Source organism: Polyodon spathula, chromosome 10, assembly GCF_017654505.1.
Source record: "Polyodon spathula isolate WHYD16114869_AA chromosome 10, ASM1765450v1, whole genome shotgun sequence".
NCBI classification, from domain to species: Eukaryota; Metazoa; Chordata; class Actinopteri; order Acipenseriformes; family Polyodontidae; genus Polyodon; species Polyodon spathula.
In genome coordinates, this window is record NC_054543.1 from 42140860 (window position 1) to 42161699 (window position 20840).

At 36.1% G+C, this 20840-nt stretch overlaps 1 protein-coding gene and 1 long non-coding RNA gene across 8 annotated transcripts in view; one reads left to right on the forward strand and one right to left on the reverse strand.

Annotated features, from left to right (window-relative positions):
• Window positions 1–1045: 1045 nt before the first annotated feature.
• Window positions 1046–11594, reverse strand: LOC121322328. 2 transcript variants are annotated; one of them, XR_005951026.1, is made up of 6 exons: window positions 11496–11594; window positions 10503–10568; window positions 9579–9655; window positions 3628–3718; window positions 2984–3065; window positions 1046–1122 (listed from the first exon to the last, which is right to left on the reverse strand). It is a non-coding gene; the product is annotated as an uncharacterized LOC121322328 (long non-coding RNA). The 2 variants fall into 2 exon arrangements; XR_005951025.1 differs by having other exon boundaries at window positions 9529–9655.
• Window positions 11595–11728: 134 nt separating this feature from the next.
• LOC121322329 (methyl-CpG-binding domain protein 5-like) overlaps window positions 11729–20840 on the forward strand; it is a 55619-nt gene continuing 46507 nt past the window's right edge. For all 6 annotated transcript variants that reach the window (XM_041262142.1, XM_041262145.1, XM_041262147.1 and 3 more), the window contains exon 1: window positions 11729–12137. The gene's annotated coding sequence lies outside the window, so the exon portion shown is untranslated. The remainder of the gene's footprint in view (window positions 12138–20840) is intronic.

A 20840-nucleotide genomic window follows, 5' to 3' on the forward strand; every position in this document is an offset into this window, starting at 1 on the left:
ACTAGACCATGCATTTGCAGTATGGTACTGATTACTACCAATACTGAACAGGGTCTGCTCCCAAATGATCTGGATTACTTGACTACCTTTTTTCAAAGCTTCAAGAAGAAAGGTAAGATTTTCTGCAAAGCTCCCTTAAGAAAATAAAAGTGTAATTGAAAATAAAGGTTATTTATTATTTGTGTATATATAAAAATGTCCCATTGCTCACTTGCAGATAAGAGTAGTAATATTAACTTTGATGAACAGGCTAAAATAAACAGTGCGTTCCTGTAAATTAGGGTTATGTTTGTGCTACCTAGTTAGAAGAGCCTGGTATGCTTGGATATTGAATGTTTAGTTCTTAATGCCATACTCACACTCTCTTGTAAATGTACTGGGAATCTCTAACATTTATATCATATCCACATATATGTTAAACTACTGGATACATTTAAGCAGAATTGATTATCCATGGTTACCACTGTACAATATGAAGGGTGTGGTGAGTATTGTTTATACTGTATTTTATAACAGGCATAGTGTGGTGGAGCAGATGGTCTTAGACATGACCTACATAATTTAATAGAACAACAAGGCTTTCAATGGTAAACAATACAGAGTCAAAGGCAGAACACTGACTATCACAAAGCTTCTGCTGACCTACATACATCATGTACGAGGATAAATACAAAAAAATTCTTTGTCATATTACACACACACACAACAGAATACTACCAACTTACAAAAACTTTGTCCCCAACAACATTTTCCAGCTACAGTTGCCTAGTAATTTCTTTCAGAGCAATTCTGTCATCAGTCTATAATAAACCTACAGCAGAAAAAAATAACATTACAAGCATTTAAAAAAAAGAGAGGGGGGGTTATATGTTTGTTTGTTGTATGGTCTATTCAGCTAATCTAAATGGTAGCAGATCTTAATACTGCAGTCATTTACTTCATTTAATCAGAACCCACCCTGGGGTTTTACAAATAAATGTACCAAAGAGACTCCCATGCACCGCTGGATTTGCACTGTTGAGTTTCTTTGTTTTTCAAAAACTTGCCATTTAATTGAACCTGTAAAACATTCTCCTGCACATGTTTTACTTCCAGTAGCTCATTCAAGACACAGTTCAGCAGCTGCAAAGAGAGCAGATCATCATTTAAGAACAGACAGGCAGTGAGGTACTACTGTAAAAATACATTACATTGATTCACCATACTAACACAATCCATAAAACATGGAAAATAATCATATTCCTTTAGCACTTCTGATTGAAGTCATTTTTAGTAAACTAAAATAAGTTTAAAACCATTTGAATTGCATGATTTTTAGATCTAGTACCTTCACAAAACTCCTCAATTAAATCCCATAATTCTTCCGTGTGAATGTGGAATCGAGTCAAAGGCAGGGGAAGTATTGATTCACACAAGGGTGAAAATACAACCACTTTTAAATATTAAAAAATAAATACATGTGTAGCTGTTACACTGCTCCAAAACCACAAGATGTCAGATGTGAGTCACAAGATGTGAAAAAAGAAAATGTACGAACAAGGAGGCCACTCATTTATGCTCATCTGGTTCCAAGTAGCCGATTGATCTCAAAACTTTGTCAAGGATCCATGTGATTCGGCCTCAACAACATGACTGGGTAACCCATTCCATACCCTCACCATTCTGTGCAGTCTATCTGTCCCAAGTCTAGCTCCACTTAATTTCCAACAGTGTCCTCTGGTACTGGTTTCTGTACTGCGCTCAAAGTATTGGATAAAGTTAACTTTGTCAACTCTCATGATTTACAGCACTGTATTTATAAGCATGCTACCAGTTTTATTTCAATAAGAAAAACTAACACAAGTAAAATGTTTAAGCAGGAATGATATGTGCATTATTTGACTGACTATTTGAAATATGCAGGAACATATGAGAAATATGCCATTGCACTATTAGACACCACCTGACTGATATGGTCTTGAAGTGTATGTTACAAGAAGAGAATCAGAGACAAACAATAGATCTTTAGAAGTCATTAGACTGAGTGTTTCATTTCCAATTGATTATTATAATGCTGTAGAGCAAAGTACTGCATGTTAAGGAAGACTACCATTCTTTATTTATGCTCTTTTCAGTACGGTATGCAAATTAGCCATGTGCTTTTGTAGTACAGATGGGCCAAGTATCCAATGCAGGGAGTTAATGGCAGCTGAATCTGTACTTGCACGCAACAAAATGTATTATGCATATATTATTTGACTTTCAACTTAGTTATACGGTACACACATATTCAGCCACAACAACACATGACTACATGTTAAAATAAGAGACTAGCTGTCACTAAGTGTTGCTGGTACAGCAGTTGTTTGTTGGACAACTGGACATTTTCATGAGTGAAAAGAGTATATGAATTTGAAAAGCGCAGCTGAGATTACACAGACCTTCAGGGTCACATTCACTCTACCCTGCAGTTGTGGCTCCTTGAAAACCACAATTTGAAGTGATAGTCTCCAGCAACTGAGTTGCCGCTCCAGACAATTGCATGCATATTCTATTGAGTTCATGAACAGGCTCTGTGAAAGTTAAGGCAGTGGGTTTAGTCTGCCAGCTCTATGCATTTCAGTGTTGGTCATTCTAAGAGTGGTTGCACTATCCTTGCAGCGGGTGCTGCCCACTTAAACTAGTCTGGTCCACAAGATGAAGATACAACTGGGAGCATTTCGACTTCATTTGAACACCACAAGCTCAGTTAAGACACCATAGCCAAAGGCCAATGCAAGAAGTGCACAGAAGAAACTAAACAAATACATATTTAGCCTCATTGAACAAATACATGTAACAACTGAACAAAATGCAAGACTCAGAGGAGTACTTCTATATACTGTCTCTAGTACACTATCTGAATTTTACATATTTATTTTTCATTACTTGTAAATGTTTACTATCTCATGACATGTTTTTTTTATTAATACATGGATATTTAGTATGTTTAATAAAAAGTCACCTGATGTTCTATCCTTGGATCACTCCCAGAGCAAGTCTGAACGCGACAGCATTTCTGTAATGTGGGCTATAAGAATTGATCACTGGGGAAATATAGAAATATATAAATAAATAAACCAAGTAATTTCAGTACATTGTACCTATGTATTACCATCACTTTGCAGACTTCACATTTTTTTTGTATGAAACATGTACATATTATACTAAACGTCTGTTTGAATAGTTTTTATAGCAATTAGTGAACACAAAATTGTCAACCTTCTGTTTCTAGAATATAGCTGCATTTCCAATCATAAAGGAATGCATTCGGAACTGAAAAGTGTGAGTCACAGAAAAGCAGCGATTGGTTACTGGCAGAGCTGCAGAATCATTTGTCTACTAGAATAAAGAGGTTCTTTTGCTTTAATCCTCGCATCAAGTTTCAAATGGGAAACAGAAGGTCTTAAAATGTCAGGAGCACAATGTAGCAGCTGCTGTAACACTCTCTACCTGAACTAAACCTCAATCTAAGGACAGTGCTGTTTATAGTCAAGCTACTTGGAAAAAAAGTAAGTAAGTAAGGTAAACAAGGCAGACTGGGTTACAGAAGAAACACCAGGTGTGGGTACAAAGATTCACAGAAGAACTGGTTCCAGAGATTCGTACCATTGTCTTTCCAACACCCCTGGGACCCACAATGAGGACAGAGTTATTCTCTCCATGGACAGCTGTCCGCTTCAATAGCTCTAGCAAATGTCTGTGATTATTTAAAAAAAAAAAAATGGTTTTAGATCTCCCCAGCCTGCACTTTTCAACTCAGAAAAGCATTCTGGGAAAAACAGCAGGAGGTCTACAGTGAGAAACATAACCCAGCTTCGCTTCTGCAACAAGCGGCACCAACAACCTGCCGCGCTGTAACACAATGCAAGGCAAATATGACAGCTGGTGTACCCGGAATAGCTTTGTCATGTGGAGGAACTAGAACATTAGCATTACTGTCATCTTCCATGCAAATATCTATGCGACGACATTCAACTCTTAAGGGGTTATATCTTCTAGGGCCTAACTAATGGAAGAAATGCATAAACTTTGCCCGTCCTACACTTCACTATGTGCTGTACTAATGCTTTTGAAAGAAGCAAGTATAGCTTGCATGTATTTTAAATAAACACATGCACTTCCAAAACCTGTCCAACCTGAGAAGCACAACAGGGTTTTAAAGTGTTTTCATACTCTCATTTTTCTATGCCATTTAGTAGGGTTGAATCAATAATCTACAGTATCGATACTTTTTTTTTGCAGCAATAACTTTACCGCGTTGAAAAATTATTATCGATAATCATAATTATCGTCCGTAACCTAATGAAGCAGGAAGCAGCTAAAAACACAAATATTGTTGTTTGTAAAATAAATAAATAAATAAAACGCTAGCTCGCTATAAAACTACTGTAGAAAAGTGGAACTTTTGACATTTAGATTTGGATGCAGGATTTTTTGTATTATTTTTTTTTTTTTTTTTTTTTTTATACATAAATTAAATTTAATTGTAAAAAGAAAACAATAAAAAAAAAAACAACCATATGGCAGTACATGTAATACAGCCTAAACAACTATGATGCTTCGTTACTTCTTTATTTTAAACTACAGTAAACATGAGTGCTATACTGCAGCCTGTCGCACCACATGGAAACAATAAGTGGGTGCTCAGAACCCTTGAGTATGTATATACATATATACTGTATGTGTGTGTGTGTATATATATATATATATATATATATATATATATATATATATATATATATATATATATATATATATATATAAATGTCATGTCAGGATGTGAGGGGTGTGGTGTGGGTGGCGACCTCAGAATAACTAATAAATAATAGATCGAAACAAAAGTAAAACAAACAAAACACAAAAAGGGGCACGTGGGCCCAAACAAACGCGAATCAAACAAAAAAAAGACACAAGTACCTTTTGCACACAGATACTGGTAGCAATCACGCTCACTCCTGTGCTCTTCCTCATGCTCAGGGGCCAGTTGTACTAACGAGATCAAAAAACAGGATCCGGGCTCACTGAAGCCAGATCATGAAAAGGCATTGCACTAAGCTGATCAGGATAAAGCTCCATTGATGTGAAATCTTGATCCTGGAGCTGCATAACCGTAACTAGGGAAACTTACAAATTAGAAGTGGGTATGCGTGGCACAGAGATTGAAGACTCTGAATGTAAGAAAATGAAGTGCATTTAATTTAAACGACATAAACCAGAAGCAACTACTGTACATGTATCATTTAAAATGATTCTATAACAAAGTACATACAAAAACAGTGTATATATTAATACCGCTGTCTGCTTTTGTTATGTTTTTTAACTTCTAAAAAGCTTTTAATAAATGTTACCATAATCACGGTTGTGTATATTTTTTGACAGACACACAAATTTTATTTTACAGCGGTATAGCCACCACACACACAAACAGCTAGCTGCATCGTTGGTTCAGGGCAAATTAGCAACACATTCTGAGCAAATGTAATCAAGTGCTGACAGACAGCTGCAACTAGACCAGGGCTTCTCAAACTCGGTCATGGGGACCCCCTGTGGCTGCTGGTTTTCATTCCAACCGAGCTCTCAATTACTTAATTATACCCTTAATTAAACTGATCATTTGCTTAAATAGCCTTTTTTTTTTTAACTTGTTTTCAGCTTTTAAACAGTTGCAGTTCAAGTTACTTATACAATGTTATAGCTAACTTGAAATCTGCAACTGTTCAAGAGGTGAAAACAAGTAAAAAGGTCCAGTTAAGAAAATTACTTAACTATACCCTTAATTGAACTAATAATTTGCTTATTACAAAAAATACAATGTTAAATCTAATTAAATCAATGATTTAGCTGTAATCGAAAAAATGATAAAGCCAGTACGACTGTCAACACACAAAACATAGAAATAATATGTCAGATATAGTGAAACACAACTAAACTAATATTGTACAAAGTTTTTTTCAAATTGATTTTATCTTAATACAGTACTGTTACAGCTACTTTTAAATGCATTGCTGCTTTATGTTTTCTAAAACATTAAATGATCTCTGTTTCAATCTGAAGGAAATAGTTTTGGATATCTCTGCAAGCAGGTTTTAAACTTTATTAAGTTATCATTAAAATTATCAAAAGTCGGTATAGTGCTTATTTAAATATTATTTTAGCGATTTTTTTTTTTTTAACAGAGTTTTCAGATATGTATTTTGATGCTGCATGGTCCATTTTAAAAACGTTCGATCAAGTTCTGATCCGATTCTGATCTTGGTCTGAAGCAAGATCAAAACAGGATCAGATTTTGAGCCGAAACTGAGCTCAGGATCAGTGCTGATTCTTTCAGTCTAACATACGTCATAGGAGCAAGACCGGAGCCTGGATCCAGGATTGGATCCGTTTAGAACTGGCACCTGAAGAGTGAGACCTTTTATAGCACGTGGTCAGGCGCTAATGAGACAATTGATTATCAATTATCTCCAGACCACCTACATTCCACACATCAAAACAATATTAAACATCGGACAGCTTTCGTCCGCCCGCATATAAACAAGCACAAAATACAAAATATACTGACCAAAAATATAAACGCAACATGCAACAATTTCAAATATTTTACTGAGTTACAGTTCACATAAGGAAATCAGTCAATTGAAATAAATTCATTAAGCCCTAATCTATGGATTTCACGTGACTAGGAATACAGATATGCATTTGTTGGTCACAGAGATCTTAAAAAAAAAAAAAAAAAAAAAAAAAAAAGGTAGGGGCGTGGATCAGAAAACCAGTCAGTATCTTGTTTGACCATCATTTGCCTCATGAAGCGCGACACATCTCCTTTGCATAGAGTTGATCAGGCTGTTGATTGTGGCCTGTGGAATGTTGTCCCACTCCTCTTCAATGGATGTGCGAAGTTGCTGGATATTGGCGGGAACTGGAACATGCTGTCGTACACGTCGATCCAGAGCATCCCAAACATGCTCAATGGGAGACATGTCTGATGAGTATATCACGATTATCGTGATAATTTACAGACGATAAACCGGTAGCTGAAAATGTCATTATCGTCCAACCCCAGGGTTCTCCCCAGGCCTTTTTAGCTTTTCAGCTGTTGCCGCCCGGCTGACAAAAACCCAATGCTACTGTGCCTTTAACAACAAGGATTGATTTCGCTTCCAGCAGACTAGATCAGTTGCACGTTGATCCTGGACCCACATGACAGCTGTGTTATGTCTTGACACAACATTTAACCAATCAGAGAGTTGTTTTCAAAGCAAAAATAGTTACAATGAATGCAGGGGCTCATAATAAGCCAGCGATCGATGCAGTCCACCGCCTAATACTATATTTGCGCCGGCTACTTTATTAAAGTAAGGCAAGTTTATTTTTCCGTTAAAAGTGCTCCTGGATATAATATTGTGCCACCCGGCTGTATAGAATTCTTGGGGAGAATCCTGCCCTACCATTTAGCAACTTAAACAAAACAAAAATAAAAAACTGTACACCAATATAAAATTATATTTATAACAGATTTGTTTTTGATTGCTTTTCCCTAAACTGTAGACGAATATAAATCTTATTCTTGATTGCTCTCCAGCAAATGGAAAAATATGAGTGCATTATCTACTGGAAATGCTTGAATCGATTAGGTCAGGGCTCTGTGTAGGGGTTTTATCTTGGGCGGCTCACAGAATCATAGCTGAGACTGAAGTGGCTCATCATAAGGGTTCTTCACATCTGCACTGAAATATATTCAAGCTGACTCAACTTAGTCTGCTGTAAGTGCACTGTCTGCACCACAAGGTCCACTCCTAATTGGGCTCCACTCAACAATACAAAGTTGAAACTCAAGAGCCTTTTTGCAAGGAAGAAACACTTGCGACTAAATAACCCAGCCTTACCCCCACCCAGAATATCACCACAAGCACATTTTAACAAACAAACTAATATTGTATGCTTCCTTATACTTACAGGCATAATTTCCATCCTAACTCGACAGGTACTTAGCTTAGACACTTTACGATAAGACAAAGCTGTCTTATAGCATCAGATGAAGTACCAAAGCTTTGATTTCAGATCCCACATACACTACATGCAGGCTAACATCCCATTATTATTCTGAAAACTCATACACAGAAAAATAAATGTTTACACTGGGCTTAAATCTTGATAATTACAAATAAACAACAGCTGGCAGGTTGATGCTGCAGTACAAGACAGAAATATAGCAAGTACTGCATGGAAGAAAAGAATGAGCTCCCTTGTAGCTTAAGTATAATAGTGTATCCACAGTGTTGGGTTGACATTTACCTTGCTTTGTACTTGAAAATATTACAGTTACTTCTGCAGGTAACAATCGGTCTAATCAAATTATTCATACAATGGAGGCAGTGTGGTCCAGTGGTTAAAGTCTAGGGCTTGTAACCAGAAGATCACCAGTTCAAATCCCATCCCTGCCACTGACTGACTCACTGTGTGACCCTGAGCAAGTCACTTAACCTCCTTGTGCTCCATCCTGCAGATGAGACGTTAAATCGATGCCCTACTGTAAGTGACTCTGCATATAATGCACAGTTCACAGCCTACCTCTGTAAAGCACCATGTGATGGTGGTCCACTATGAAAGGCACTATATAAAAATAAAGATATTATTATATCGCAACTTCTGCATTAAATCGATAAATATCTTCATAACTGATTAATCAAAAATCCATGTGAATCTAACAATTGATCCTAACATTGCATGCCACATAATACAGCAAGAAAATGTTTTAACAACCTACCTCCACAGTACTGAAGCTGTTTGGTTAAACTCAAGGTATTAGATACAACCTACTAAGCATGAATAAGTTTAGAAAAAAAAAATCTGCATGAAAGAAAAAACCTGCATCACCTCATTGGATAAAATTAAATATATACTAAAGCATATGGGTTAATTATAAATGTATTATAATATAATAAATTTATATTATCAGCATTTTGAGTTCAAGAAGCAGAGTGAAAAAGTAGATCATTGTTAAATATAGATGTAAAGTATATCTCGATAATCCAGTCAAATATGCTGTAACCAAGTTATATCACAATTGGTCGAGCAGTTTTCTACTGCAACTGCATTTATTTAAATAAACGTAAACCAATATTGAAATACAATTGTAAAACAAAATTCAAAAGAGCTATAGTATTTAATGCAGTACAAGTTGTTTTGTCATGGTTTTGGTCAGGTAAAAACCTTTATCCCAATACCACATAGCATGAAACAAAGTTAATTTCAATAATTTCATGTATTTCTGTCCTAGACCAATGTTCATTGTATGTTAACAATGGGGGTCAATAATAAGTCACCCCTCAAATCACTAGCAAGACAAACACAGAGTTAAAGGGCTGCTGTATTTAGCTTTGCCCTGTTTTGATCACCAACAAACAAGCTAGTGGCAACAGTATTTTAACAACTGTGCAATGAAGTAGGTTACACAAATTCAAGAGCATTTTTGCCGAGCTGTCTAAATGAAGCCTCTGAATAATTTACCTTGGATGGAAGCTTAAGTATTTTTCATTGATATTAATTAAGGCACATACTTGTGCTGAGATTCAATGCCAAACAGTTTACCAGGAATCTTCTGGTGACCAAATCTTTCCTGTAACATTCTCTGAGCCTAGTAGAAAAAAAGAAAACAAGAAAACAAACAAATAAAAAGCTGTAAAGCAAGTTAACAAATGCAAACAGCTTGAATTGTAGGCTATTTGCTTTAGGCTGCTACGGTTTATAAAACATGCATAAAATAAAATCACACATCTGTCCTGCAGGCTTTTATTAATAATGGAATATTTATAAGCAGAAGAGTAAGGCATTGCAAACTAATAATACTGGGCAGCTCATGTTTGGCATCTTGTTGGCATCGTCTGTAACTATATTTCAAGTGTGTAATAAATAGCCTAACAGTCTCTCAGAGTAGCAGCAATGGTCCTGCAGCAAAACATTTACATTTGGTAATCAAATTTTATTTTATCCAGTAAATGATGCTATTTTAACAGTGTTTCGTTATTTTTGTGTACTTTTTATCCCTCTTTCTTTGCCATCACCTATAGGAGCCATGATGACATATGAATTATATTACAGTGTGCATCAACATTGCAAGTCATTATCCTAATGCTCTTGGTATCTATCAAGATCTGAAATTCTACAAAGGTTGAAAAACTGCAAAATGCTTGCCATATTAAGGGAGAGGTCAAGATCATGTGTCATCACAAGTGGTACCCTCGGTGGCTTACCTAATGAAAACACTACTGTTTGGAGTACAGTCATGCGAGTGCAGTTACAACCGTGTTTGCACCACTATAAACACTACAAACCATTTTTGCATTACCCATTTTTTTGGGCTATTTTTTATGGACAGTTACAAAATTATCACGTTCTAGTATAAAGATCACATCATCATCATAATAATAATAAAAACAACAACAACATTTTTATTCAGATATTTATAGAAGACATATACAGACCTGTGAAATACATTCTTCATTTGTTAGGCAGGTTTCTTTTGCTCATGATTTTAACCCACTCAGTTCCTGAGTATAAAAATGTATAAGAAATCTTCAGATATTTGGTTTTTCAATACCTGGACTGTGCGGATAATAAGAGCCAATAAACAGTACAAACAAGTCCTTCACACATATTCTGGACTACTGCACACACTGTGTAGTACTGTATATCAGGTACACTGTGTAATAGTATAGTACTGTATATCAGATAGTGGTTGGTGTCAGTATAAGGGGTCGCGGGTGTATCCTCAACTGATATTTCCTACAGTACCTGGGTTTGCGTAAAGGTTTTATGCCAAATTACCGACCAATCGAATAACTGCCCAGCTTCTATCATTACCATAAAAAAAACACACAGTTGGATGATCTATCCAGCACAGCCGGTGATAAACACATTGGATGTTTTTCACCAGTTACGTAAAGAACCCCCCTTTGTTAATATAGATGCCATAACACAAAACAATACCCTATGCCAGGGCTTCTCAAACTCTGTCCTGGGGACCCCCTGTGGCTGCTGGTTTTCATTCCAACCGAGCTCTCAATTAGTTAACCAAACCCTTAATTGAACTGATAATTTGCTTAATTAGACCTTTTTACTTTTCAGCTCTTGAACAGCTGCACATTTCAAGTTAGCTATAGCATTTGATAAGTAACTTAAACTGCAACTGTTCGAGCGCTGAAAACAAGTAAAAAATGTCTAATTAAGCACATTATTGGTTCAATTAAGGGTCTAGTTAAGTAATTGAGAGCTTGGAATGAAAACCAGCAGCCACAGGGGGTCCCCAGGACCAGGTTTGAGAAGCCCTGCTAGTAGTCGCAGAATGACCCAAACCTGTATTAGGCATCCCTACAATTGAATGTGCGAGATGACAGTTTTAACACGAGCAGTAAGAGTATGGTATAATCAATATATTTAGGACCCTACTAGATCATGAATAACTTTCAGATATTTACCACGCTCCAGTTCCAAACTTTCTGTTAATCACCCACAGTTTTACACTCCCATTCGGGTTAAAGACATAAACTTCCACGGTGTTACCTTTCATCTCTCACCTCCAACCTCAGGGTAATCTAAGGCGACTTCCTGAAGTTTCATCCCTAGCTTCCTGCCCCCTCGCCTTGCATGCCGGGACACCCCTTCTACGCCAGGCGGCTGACTGCGGCGCAGGCGCGATGAGGAGCTCCATCTTTCTATCCCAACAAGCCCAGGGAGAGAGCCAGAAGCAGCAGCTGATGGGGAAGCTTTTTATTTTTATTTTTAAAGGGACAGAACCTCTTTTTAACCAGCTCAAACCTGCCGTATCTCAAACCTTAACCTTCCAAGAACAGAACTGGGGCATGAAAAATGGGAGCGAAGGGCCTTAGACATTTAAATTAGGGAGAAATGCAGAAAGCCCCTCTTTTCTCTCGTCTCCTGCTTCTTCTTGCTTGCATACACAGCCCTCTCCTCTCCCTCTGTCTGTTTTGGCCCTGGCTGGAGACATTTCTGAGGAAAGAGACCTCAGTTCACAGACTGAATAAAAACTTATTATTTTTCGGTCACCCCTTCGTGATTTTTTTTTTTTTTTTCTGATGCAATGGAAAAATATCCAACTGGTAGGTGTGCGTTTTTTAAGACTTAACATTTATTTAAAAGTGTTTTTCAGGATCTGTTTATTTGCCTTGGTTAGTACTTGCTAATGCATTTTATTTATCTGTTATACTAATATTTGGGTCTTACCGTTTTGTTCGGTTATATATTTGGGTATATTTAATGCGAAAGGCCCTTTTTACATAATTTTGACAGCTGAGGTTGTGGTTTATTTTGGTAAAGTTGACATACGAAGGCCATGTTTATTTGTGCTCATTAGAAAAAAAATATGCTGAGAAATAAACCGTTAAAATATAGAGTATTTTTATTCTAAATATGCTGCCGTGTGTTGCGGTGGGTGGGTGGATCAAGCATCAGAAAACGGTTTTGAATACGCCCGTCGATTGATTAAAAAGTTATCCATTCGAATATTACAATTCGCTTTTTTACGGTATGTGTACATATTTGACTGGTCAGTGACTGCACTACTGTTTCGCAGTTTGGGTTTCAACTTCCAAGCCATTGGTGCCACCAGAGAGAGAGGATGAGAATAACTGGTACGTAGTGGATTACCTGTAAAAAGTAGCAGCATTATATCATTGCTGGATATATTGGGATTTTTTATCCAACTTTTATTAACACATTTTTTTTAGCAAAGGGCCCGCTGTGCATTGTCATGTACATCATTTGCAACTGATATTTGAATACCAGCTGTCTTGATGTTTATTCTTACGATACTTGTATGTATTGTGTCTTGAATACAGTATAGCGGGTGCAGTGATATTAAGAGTGTAAGCAGATCGGCTGTATACAGAATGAAATGCGCAAATCTGCGTTTAGTAGCCATTTCCCTCAATGCTACTGAAACTGAGAATTCTTACTGAAGTTTTCTGTCACACTATTTATATCTTAAAAATTAGGTTGTATGTTTTCTGTTGTGTTATTAATATAGTCTTTCGGTAGCTTTATTTAGCACAAAGGCAGTGAACTGAAACATGTTGAACTGTTTCTGTTCTCTTGCCAGGAATAATTACAAAAGATTCAAACTGTAAACTTTTTTTTTTTTTTTTTAAATGCACCAAATAAGGTATTGCATGACATTTTATTACATCCATTTTTTGTGTGTGATTTGAACAAAAAAGTCCAAAAAAAAAGTTTTATGAACACACATCAGTCATCAACCTTTATGGCATAACTTAGACAGGAAATGCTGAATGTCTACAGTAGGCCTAATTTTAGAGATTTCTCATCTGATATTACAGAACAGTAAGTAAGCTATCAGTGGGAACTAACAATCACGTGCTGTAAGCGATGCATTTTCTAAAAGGTTCATACTGAGAATAGAGTTGTTGAGACCCTAATATAATTAATTAATATTTAGATTGTGGTGTCAGTGGTTAAATGTTTATCTGTACACCTATGGCTGGAATGTAAAAGTTTGCATATCCCGATTTTAAAATTGAAATGGGTTCCAGTTGATGTTTATTGCCCTTTCCCAATTTGTACTACTCTGTACATTCTGGCTAAAGGCGGTACCACTTCTGTGTAGAAAGGTTGTTTTGCATGTAACTGTCACAGATGAGATTAGCTGAATATTTGTAGTGCTGTTGGTGATTTATCATTAAAGTGCCATTTGTGTTTTTCCCCACTGGCAGAGTCTAAAGTTAACGTTTAATAAGTTAATACCTTGTTAGGCTGATGTGTTTTCAGTAGCCAATCAGTAAAATGGTTCAAATGTATTCTATCAGGAAACTTGTTTTTATTTTATTTTTAATTAGTAGCCTGCTACAGTAACAGGCTCTTTTCGTGGGCTGGCAGTTACTTTAACATTCCCCATTCAAAACAGTCAAAAAAGTCAATTGCAGTACTACAGTACTGACATTTGTTTTGCATTGCTTGTTATATATTACCTAATTGTCAAAGTATGTATACCAAACTATAACTTATTTCTAAAACTGTGATGTCACAATAATGCTACACAGTAACATTCTGAACTTGTCCTCGGCATCTTGTAGGGATAGGCCATTGTCAATTTAAAGATGTACTTTTCCCTGGAAAGAGTTGCTGTTGTCGCTTTTATGCTTTTACAGTCAGAGTTCAAATCCTCACCTTGTAAATATTTTCTAAAGGTCCTTCAGCAGTGCTGCAGGGATATTGAGATGTGTTTTACAGCATTTGCTTGTGTAATGTAGGTATTAAAATGTCCAAAATACTTTACAGTAGGTGCACATGCAGTACTGTAACAAACACTAATGAATGACATATTTTCCACCAGCAGCACATGTGGATATTATATTTCTCTGAATTAATTTGTGCAGCAACTTCCTAAGAAGGTTGGAAAGTGTTTTGTAAAGTACATTATCATAATCAAAGTCATGGTCTTCTGCTTTGCTTGAGTTCTGCCCTGATATGTTTGGCTTCCTAACTGCCCCTAGCCCAATTTGATGAAACTTTAAGTGGACATTTGTACAACAGGTTTCAACTTTGGTAATATATATAGTGTGTGTGTGTGTGTGTGTGTGTGTGTGTGTATATATATATATATATATATATATATATATATATATATATATATATATATATATATATATATATATATATATTATATATTTTTTTTTTTTTTCAGTGCCCCATCTGTTGCTGGATGAGAGACAAAATTGAAATATTTTAAAAGAGTGACACTTGCAAGAACTCATGCCACCTTTAAAGGCTCTAACAGAAACCCCAGACCAAAAGCAGGCCGTTCTAGAGCGACTATTTCATCTCATCCACCACGTCACAAATTTGTAGAACTCCAAGATAATCCTTGTATTTGTTATACAAATAATTTGCTGCCATTGCGTGGTACTGCTGAATATTCTCTGTTTCTCCTACAGCCTGGCATTACTGTTTTTCTCTATAATGAACACCTCTATACTGCCCTACCTGCCTGGACAGTAGAAAGGTGAGGGAAGACATTTAGCCTGAACTTTATGTTCACCCAGTGCTGGGCCTCCTGTACAGTAGCTCTTTTTGGAACTGCCTACAAATGATACCCAGTACCAACTGAGCTGAATTGAATGGTGGTTATGCCCCAATTTTTGTATGAATGGTTCCTTAAGGTTGTGAGGCGGTTTGCCATTAATATTGTGAATTTTGTTGTGTTTTATTTTTTACCATGCTTAAGATTGAAATGCGTGTGGGGCTGTACATAATTATTTTACTTTGAAACAGAGTAGAGCATGATTCTAAGGACCATATCACTAATTTCCAATTCTGCTAGTCTCTTCAAAAACTGCACCATGATCCTTTTCAAATTTTTCCACTGAAGAAAGGTCCAAGACACACACTTGTGGGATTGCTGGTCAGTCTGCCACGTTCTGCTGTTGATTCAGCTTTTAGTGACACTCCTGTTCTTATTCCTCATATAAACTGCAAGGTCCTTCAAATTTCCTATCTTGGAATTTGGCACCCATTTTGGTTTTCATACCAGTCACCTGATGCCTGATTTACAGCAGTCTGCACTGTGGTGCCAACTTCCCTTGGTGAAAATTAATTAACCAGGCAGTGTATTTTGAGCCCAATAAGAGATGTACTGTACAAGATCAAAGGTCAAATTAAGCATGACTACAGTGTACCTGTTATTGAGTTTTATGCAAGCAATTTATTTTTAATACAGCCTAATAACTTTGCAGTATGCTGTAGTACAGTATAGTTACAGTATGACTGCATTAAAGTTGTTTTTTTACATTGCGCCAATATACTGTAATGCTGAAAGCTAAGCTTTTCTATAAAATTTAACTGCAGAAAATCATTGATGGTGTAAATCACAGTTGTAATGACTCGAGTCACTCAACTCGGAGTCAAGTCGCAATTTTTCGTGACTCGAGTCATTGCCATCAAAATACTCGACTTAACTCAAATCCCTGCAAGCAAAGACGACTCGAGTCATGCAAAAATGTCTCATCTGACTTGAGTCATTGTCTTTATGATAAAATCAATAACAAACTTATTTCATTTTCAATACATGCAGCCCCTCTAACGCACAGTCATCTTTTCGTTTTGCACATAAACAGATTCCTGCAGTGGTTGTTAAGACCATTGCTAAGGAAATAGAAAACACCTTTCTAGCCTATAGCACCGCTCTGTGATTATAACGTTACAAGCAGCAGGGAGCCCGGGGAATCTAAATGTGTAGGCGGGAAGCAAAGACAGATTTCTGATCACTGACCACAGAATATACTGAGGAAAAATAGTGATTTGTGTCACAGACACGAAAAAAACAAAAGGACAACAACATGGAGAGTACACTAAAAGTACCTGCGGTGGTGGAGTTCGCTCTTAATAATTATGCAGTCGACAGGGAGAAAAACAAGCAGACTGCATCCTGCCAGCACTCTAAAGCGACAATATGAATAAACTGCATTGAAAACATAGCACCAGTAACTGCCACTAATTTATACCGGTAGGTTTTTAGTTTTTTTTTCAACGGCTTAAATGTGAATCTGAATTAATTAAAAAATTAGTAGGTAGTCCATATTTGATATTTAAAAATAAATAAATAATGCCAGAGCAAATTAAACAACATGACAGAAAAAGCACTGATTAGGAGTTATTTTTCAGGTTTTGTTAGCACACAAATAAAAGTAATGAATGCATCTAAAACATTTCTAAATTTTGCCTAGTGAAAGCTTGAAAGGTAAATAATTAGGGAAGTATTTGGTGCACACTATTCTCTTTATTAAATGTATATATGGTTGTATGTATTTTATCTATTTATTTATGTACACCATATCTCTTAATGGAGTTGGTGCTTTGTAGATCTTTTTAAATTTCCCTTTAAATCCAGTTCTAAATAAAACATTGTTTGCAGCACCCATTTGTTAAACTAATGTAAGCTAAAAATTCCAAACATTGGAAGTTTACCTAAACTAATATTAGGTAGCCCAAGGTCAGTGCTAATCAGATTCTGTGACTTTAACTAAGGCCTAAAATGTTTTTATTTTCTTTCTTTCCAGTCATGTCTTATACTTTAACATACATATACGTAAAACTTTAACTTAAACATATAAGTATAAGATGTGACCGGAGAGAAAGTTTAAAAGATTAATTTATTTTTGTACTTTTTTCAGTACAATGTTATGTTTTGTTATGCCATTAGGACTCCAAGACACCTTTGTATTGTGCTTTTGTGAAACAGATTCTGTTACTTAAAAATGCGTAGTTGACATTTAATGGAAAAAAAAGGCACTCCATCATAGCTCAGCTTACTCCAAGAGGAGAGATATGTAGTACAGATTCTATGTTACCTGTAAATTATATAAAATGTTGCCTCATTTTCTTTATTTTTTGATTTGTCTATTTGTGTTAAAACCTTGAAGTAATATCTCAACATGAAATTACATGCCACCAAATTTCCTTTTATTTGGTTCATGTATCTGAAACAAAACCTATAAGAACGATTGTCAGTGTTGAGAAGTGAGAAAATATTAGGTATGTTCTTTGTTTTGTGGCATCATTCATTACTAAACACCGAACCCAATTGAGCATAGAGAAAGGGGTCTTTACACAGTTGCAAAATGTGCTTGTAAATAGATTAAGGAATCAAATTCTCTAAAATGAAAAGATGAAAACAAAGCAGAAACTGTGGACTTTTAATGGTGAACATAAGTGGAGCAAGTATGACCACATTATTGTGCATCCTAATTTTGTACTTGACAGATTTTTAAAATATGTAGAGATTGCTAATCTGCTGTAAAACTAATATCAAATCAAGATATCCTGAACTGTCAGGACCAGTGCTTAGTTTGTGCCAGGGCTTGTTGTGGGACATGTTCCCGGTACCTTTTAGTTAAATCTACTAAAATGCCTTCTTTTTAAATTCAACACAGTTGTGTCAAGTCTCCCAAGTTCTTGCGTCAGCGCTAAAGAGAGACAGTCCGCTGCTACGTTTGTAGCCTACTTTTAAATTACTTTACGGTTTCAGCATGAGCACCTTTAAATAAGATGACACTGGCTGCAACTCTGTTATCGTTTTTTTATACACAAATAAGCTTACTTGAATTGAAAAACTTCTTGAACGATACAAGCAACTTCTTACACTACTTGGTTTGATTAAATGAGTACTACACAACACAATATGAATGCTGAACATTAATTTCAACAAAGAACGACAACTTTTTAATGAACAATAAATACTGTAGCCTACAGTATCAATAGGAACATTACCCTGCTATATTAAACCAAAACAATAAAAAAAAAAAAAAATGATCTGGTTCTCTCTTGCCTTTTTTCAGTGAATATAATTTTAATTAATAGAGAATAAAAACATACTAAGATAACAACTACCTAGCCTAAATTTAATTAATCGTTTTTGTAATCTACAGGTGGCTTATGTTGCATACACATTGCTGATAATAGTGCAGACTGTGGGTCAAAACCAATGTTCGTGTTGAGGTGCGTATTTTTTTTTTTTTTAATCAATGTTGTCCTTCTGGAGTCCTCTGAATGCCTTTTTAATTTGTTTGTTTTTTTTAAACCTTTTTAAATGCAAAACCATAACAAAACATGTGTACAGGCTTTTTTTTTTTAAATTTATTGTCCTGAGGTTGCCTTTCATTTTTCTGCACGCACTACTACTATGTAGAACATGTGAATGTAAACATCTAACCCTAATACGTACAATACTCGCTCAAATAAATGTGTTATGATTTTGAATGTGTGGTTCTTAAGAACGGTATTATTGTCATTGCTTGCTCCCTGGCACCTCTTTCTTTACAAATTAAGTACTGGTCAGAACTAATGACTTGAAGTGACTCGAGCAGTTTAGTGACTCAACTTGACTCGAGCTTGGCATGTCAAAGACTCTACTTGAGTCCCAATTTTGGTGACGAGTTACAACTGTGGTGTAAATGCATTTCTTTTACTGTGCTGCGAGTTCTCTAACTTTTAGTTAAGGCAACAATTAACTATTGGTCAGTGACAAGTCAAACTGAGTACCGAATTCTATCTTTTTTTTTAAGGTATTGTGTATATTGATCTGCTGTTTCTATTCCTCCAACTTCAGGTTGTATTTAACACAGCCAAACTATTACAGTATTGTGAAATTGAAAAGGTAGCCAGTTCAAATAGAAGTATTGCATGGGTAGGCTGAAATAAACTTGCATGTTACAGACAGGCGCTTGTCAGCCGGCGCTAATATATATATATATATATATATATATATATATATATATATATATATATATATATATATTAGAAGGTTGGTTTATCCGCCCCCTCATCTCTGCTGATGGTGCCATACGTACAGTAACAGACAAAAACCAAACTCGATACTCAAAGAAAAAACATTCCTTCTTTAGCATTTGTACTGCTCCCATTACAGAAGGGAAATGCCTGCTGTCTTCTTTTCTCCAGAAGTAACATCACCCAATCCAATTTTGGGTATTACGATGTTCAGTACATTGTACTTTGCAGATTGACACCTTGTGGCTTTACAGATCTAGTAAATGTGTGCTTCTGAACTCGGGTAATTTGTATTTATCAATTAAGGTTGAATCATTTTCTGCTGTGGTACAGTATGTAGTTGGATTATTTTGGTATGCTGTTGCAAAGCTTATTTTGAGTGGAAGTCCCGCTGTTTTCCTGGTACAATAGTTTTGTTCATTATAAGAGTAGAAAAACAAGTGATATAAAGTTAGTTGCCTGCTGATACTCAATCAAGAATCCAATAACCATCCAAAACAGGAGTACCACTCGCCTTTCAGTTGAGCCTGCTTGCAGAGTAGGGCGAAGAGCCTTCAAAAGAGCAAGTGGATCTACTGTATTATACTGTAGAATGCGTGTTTTATTAAAATAAGAAATGAGATGTGCTTTTAGAAATGCCTACTGTGTATTGTTTAAGGGAGAAACTGAAGCCTGAAAAGTAAAGTTTAAAAGTTGCTGTAAAATAATGCATTACTCCTTTGCATACAACATCCCTGGCAATGAGGATATAGTGGAGATACCATAACGAATAAACTTTCACCTTGGTTATGACATTATTGATTGTTACAAACTGATGTACTCTAAAGATATGTCTGTCTGTCTTATCCGTATACGGTAAATGTGTCAAACTTACATTTTTAAATGTTCATACAGTAGCAGGTGCACAGTAGGTCATGGTAATCTCTTTTTTCATGATACTGATTGTTCTCATTTTTTATTCAACTGTGGCAGGGGATTTTGTAACCTGTTAGTAATACTATATACTTGCTTGCTGAGATTTGATGGACAACTAAATCAGTAGAGGAAGGTGCATGGTGGTTTATTGATTCTACTTACTGTATAGTACAGTTGGTTGCAAGCAATGATCCAACATCATCTTATGGCTGTGGGTGACGTTGTCTGAGAAGAGTTTTGAAGGTCTGTCCGCATCACATCGATATGGCTGTAATCGTATTCAAGACCGTCATTAGGGTGAGGCAGAATACTGACTTGATAAACCTCAAGCACTGGGATTGAGCTGGGGAGTATCACACTGCTCCTCTACCTGTACCTGTTTTGTACTAACAGCACAAATCCATACCCTTACGGGTGCATTGCTGTGTTGTTTTTCTTTGTTATACGTTGGCCTATATTTTAGCCTTGGCAGGTTCTCATCTGCTCTTCCTATGGGCAATAACTATTCTGTATTATTGGGTTAAATTCCTAATATTCTTTACTACAGTAGATGGAAATTAGTCATTTAAGTCTTGAATGTCTGTCCTTTC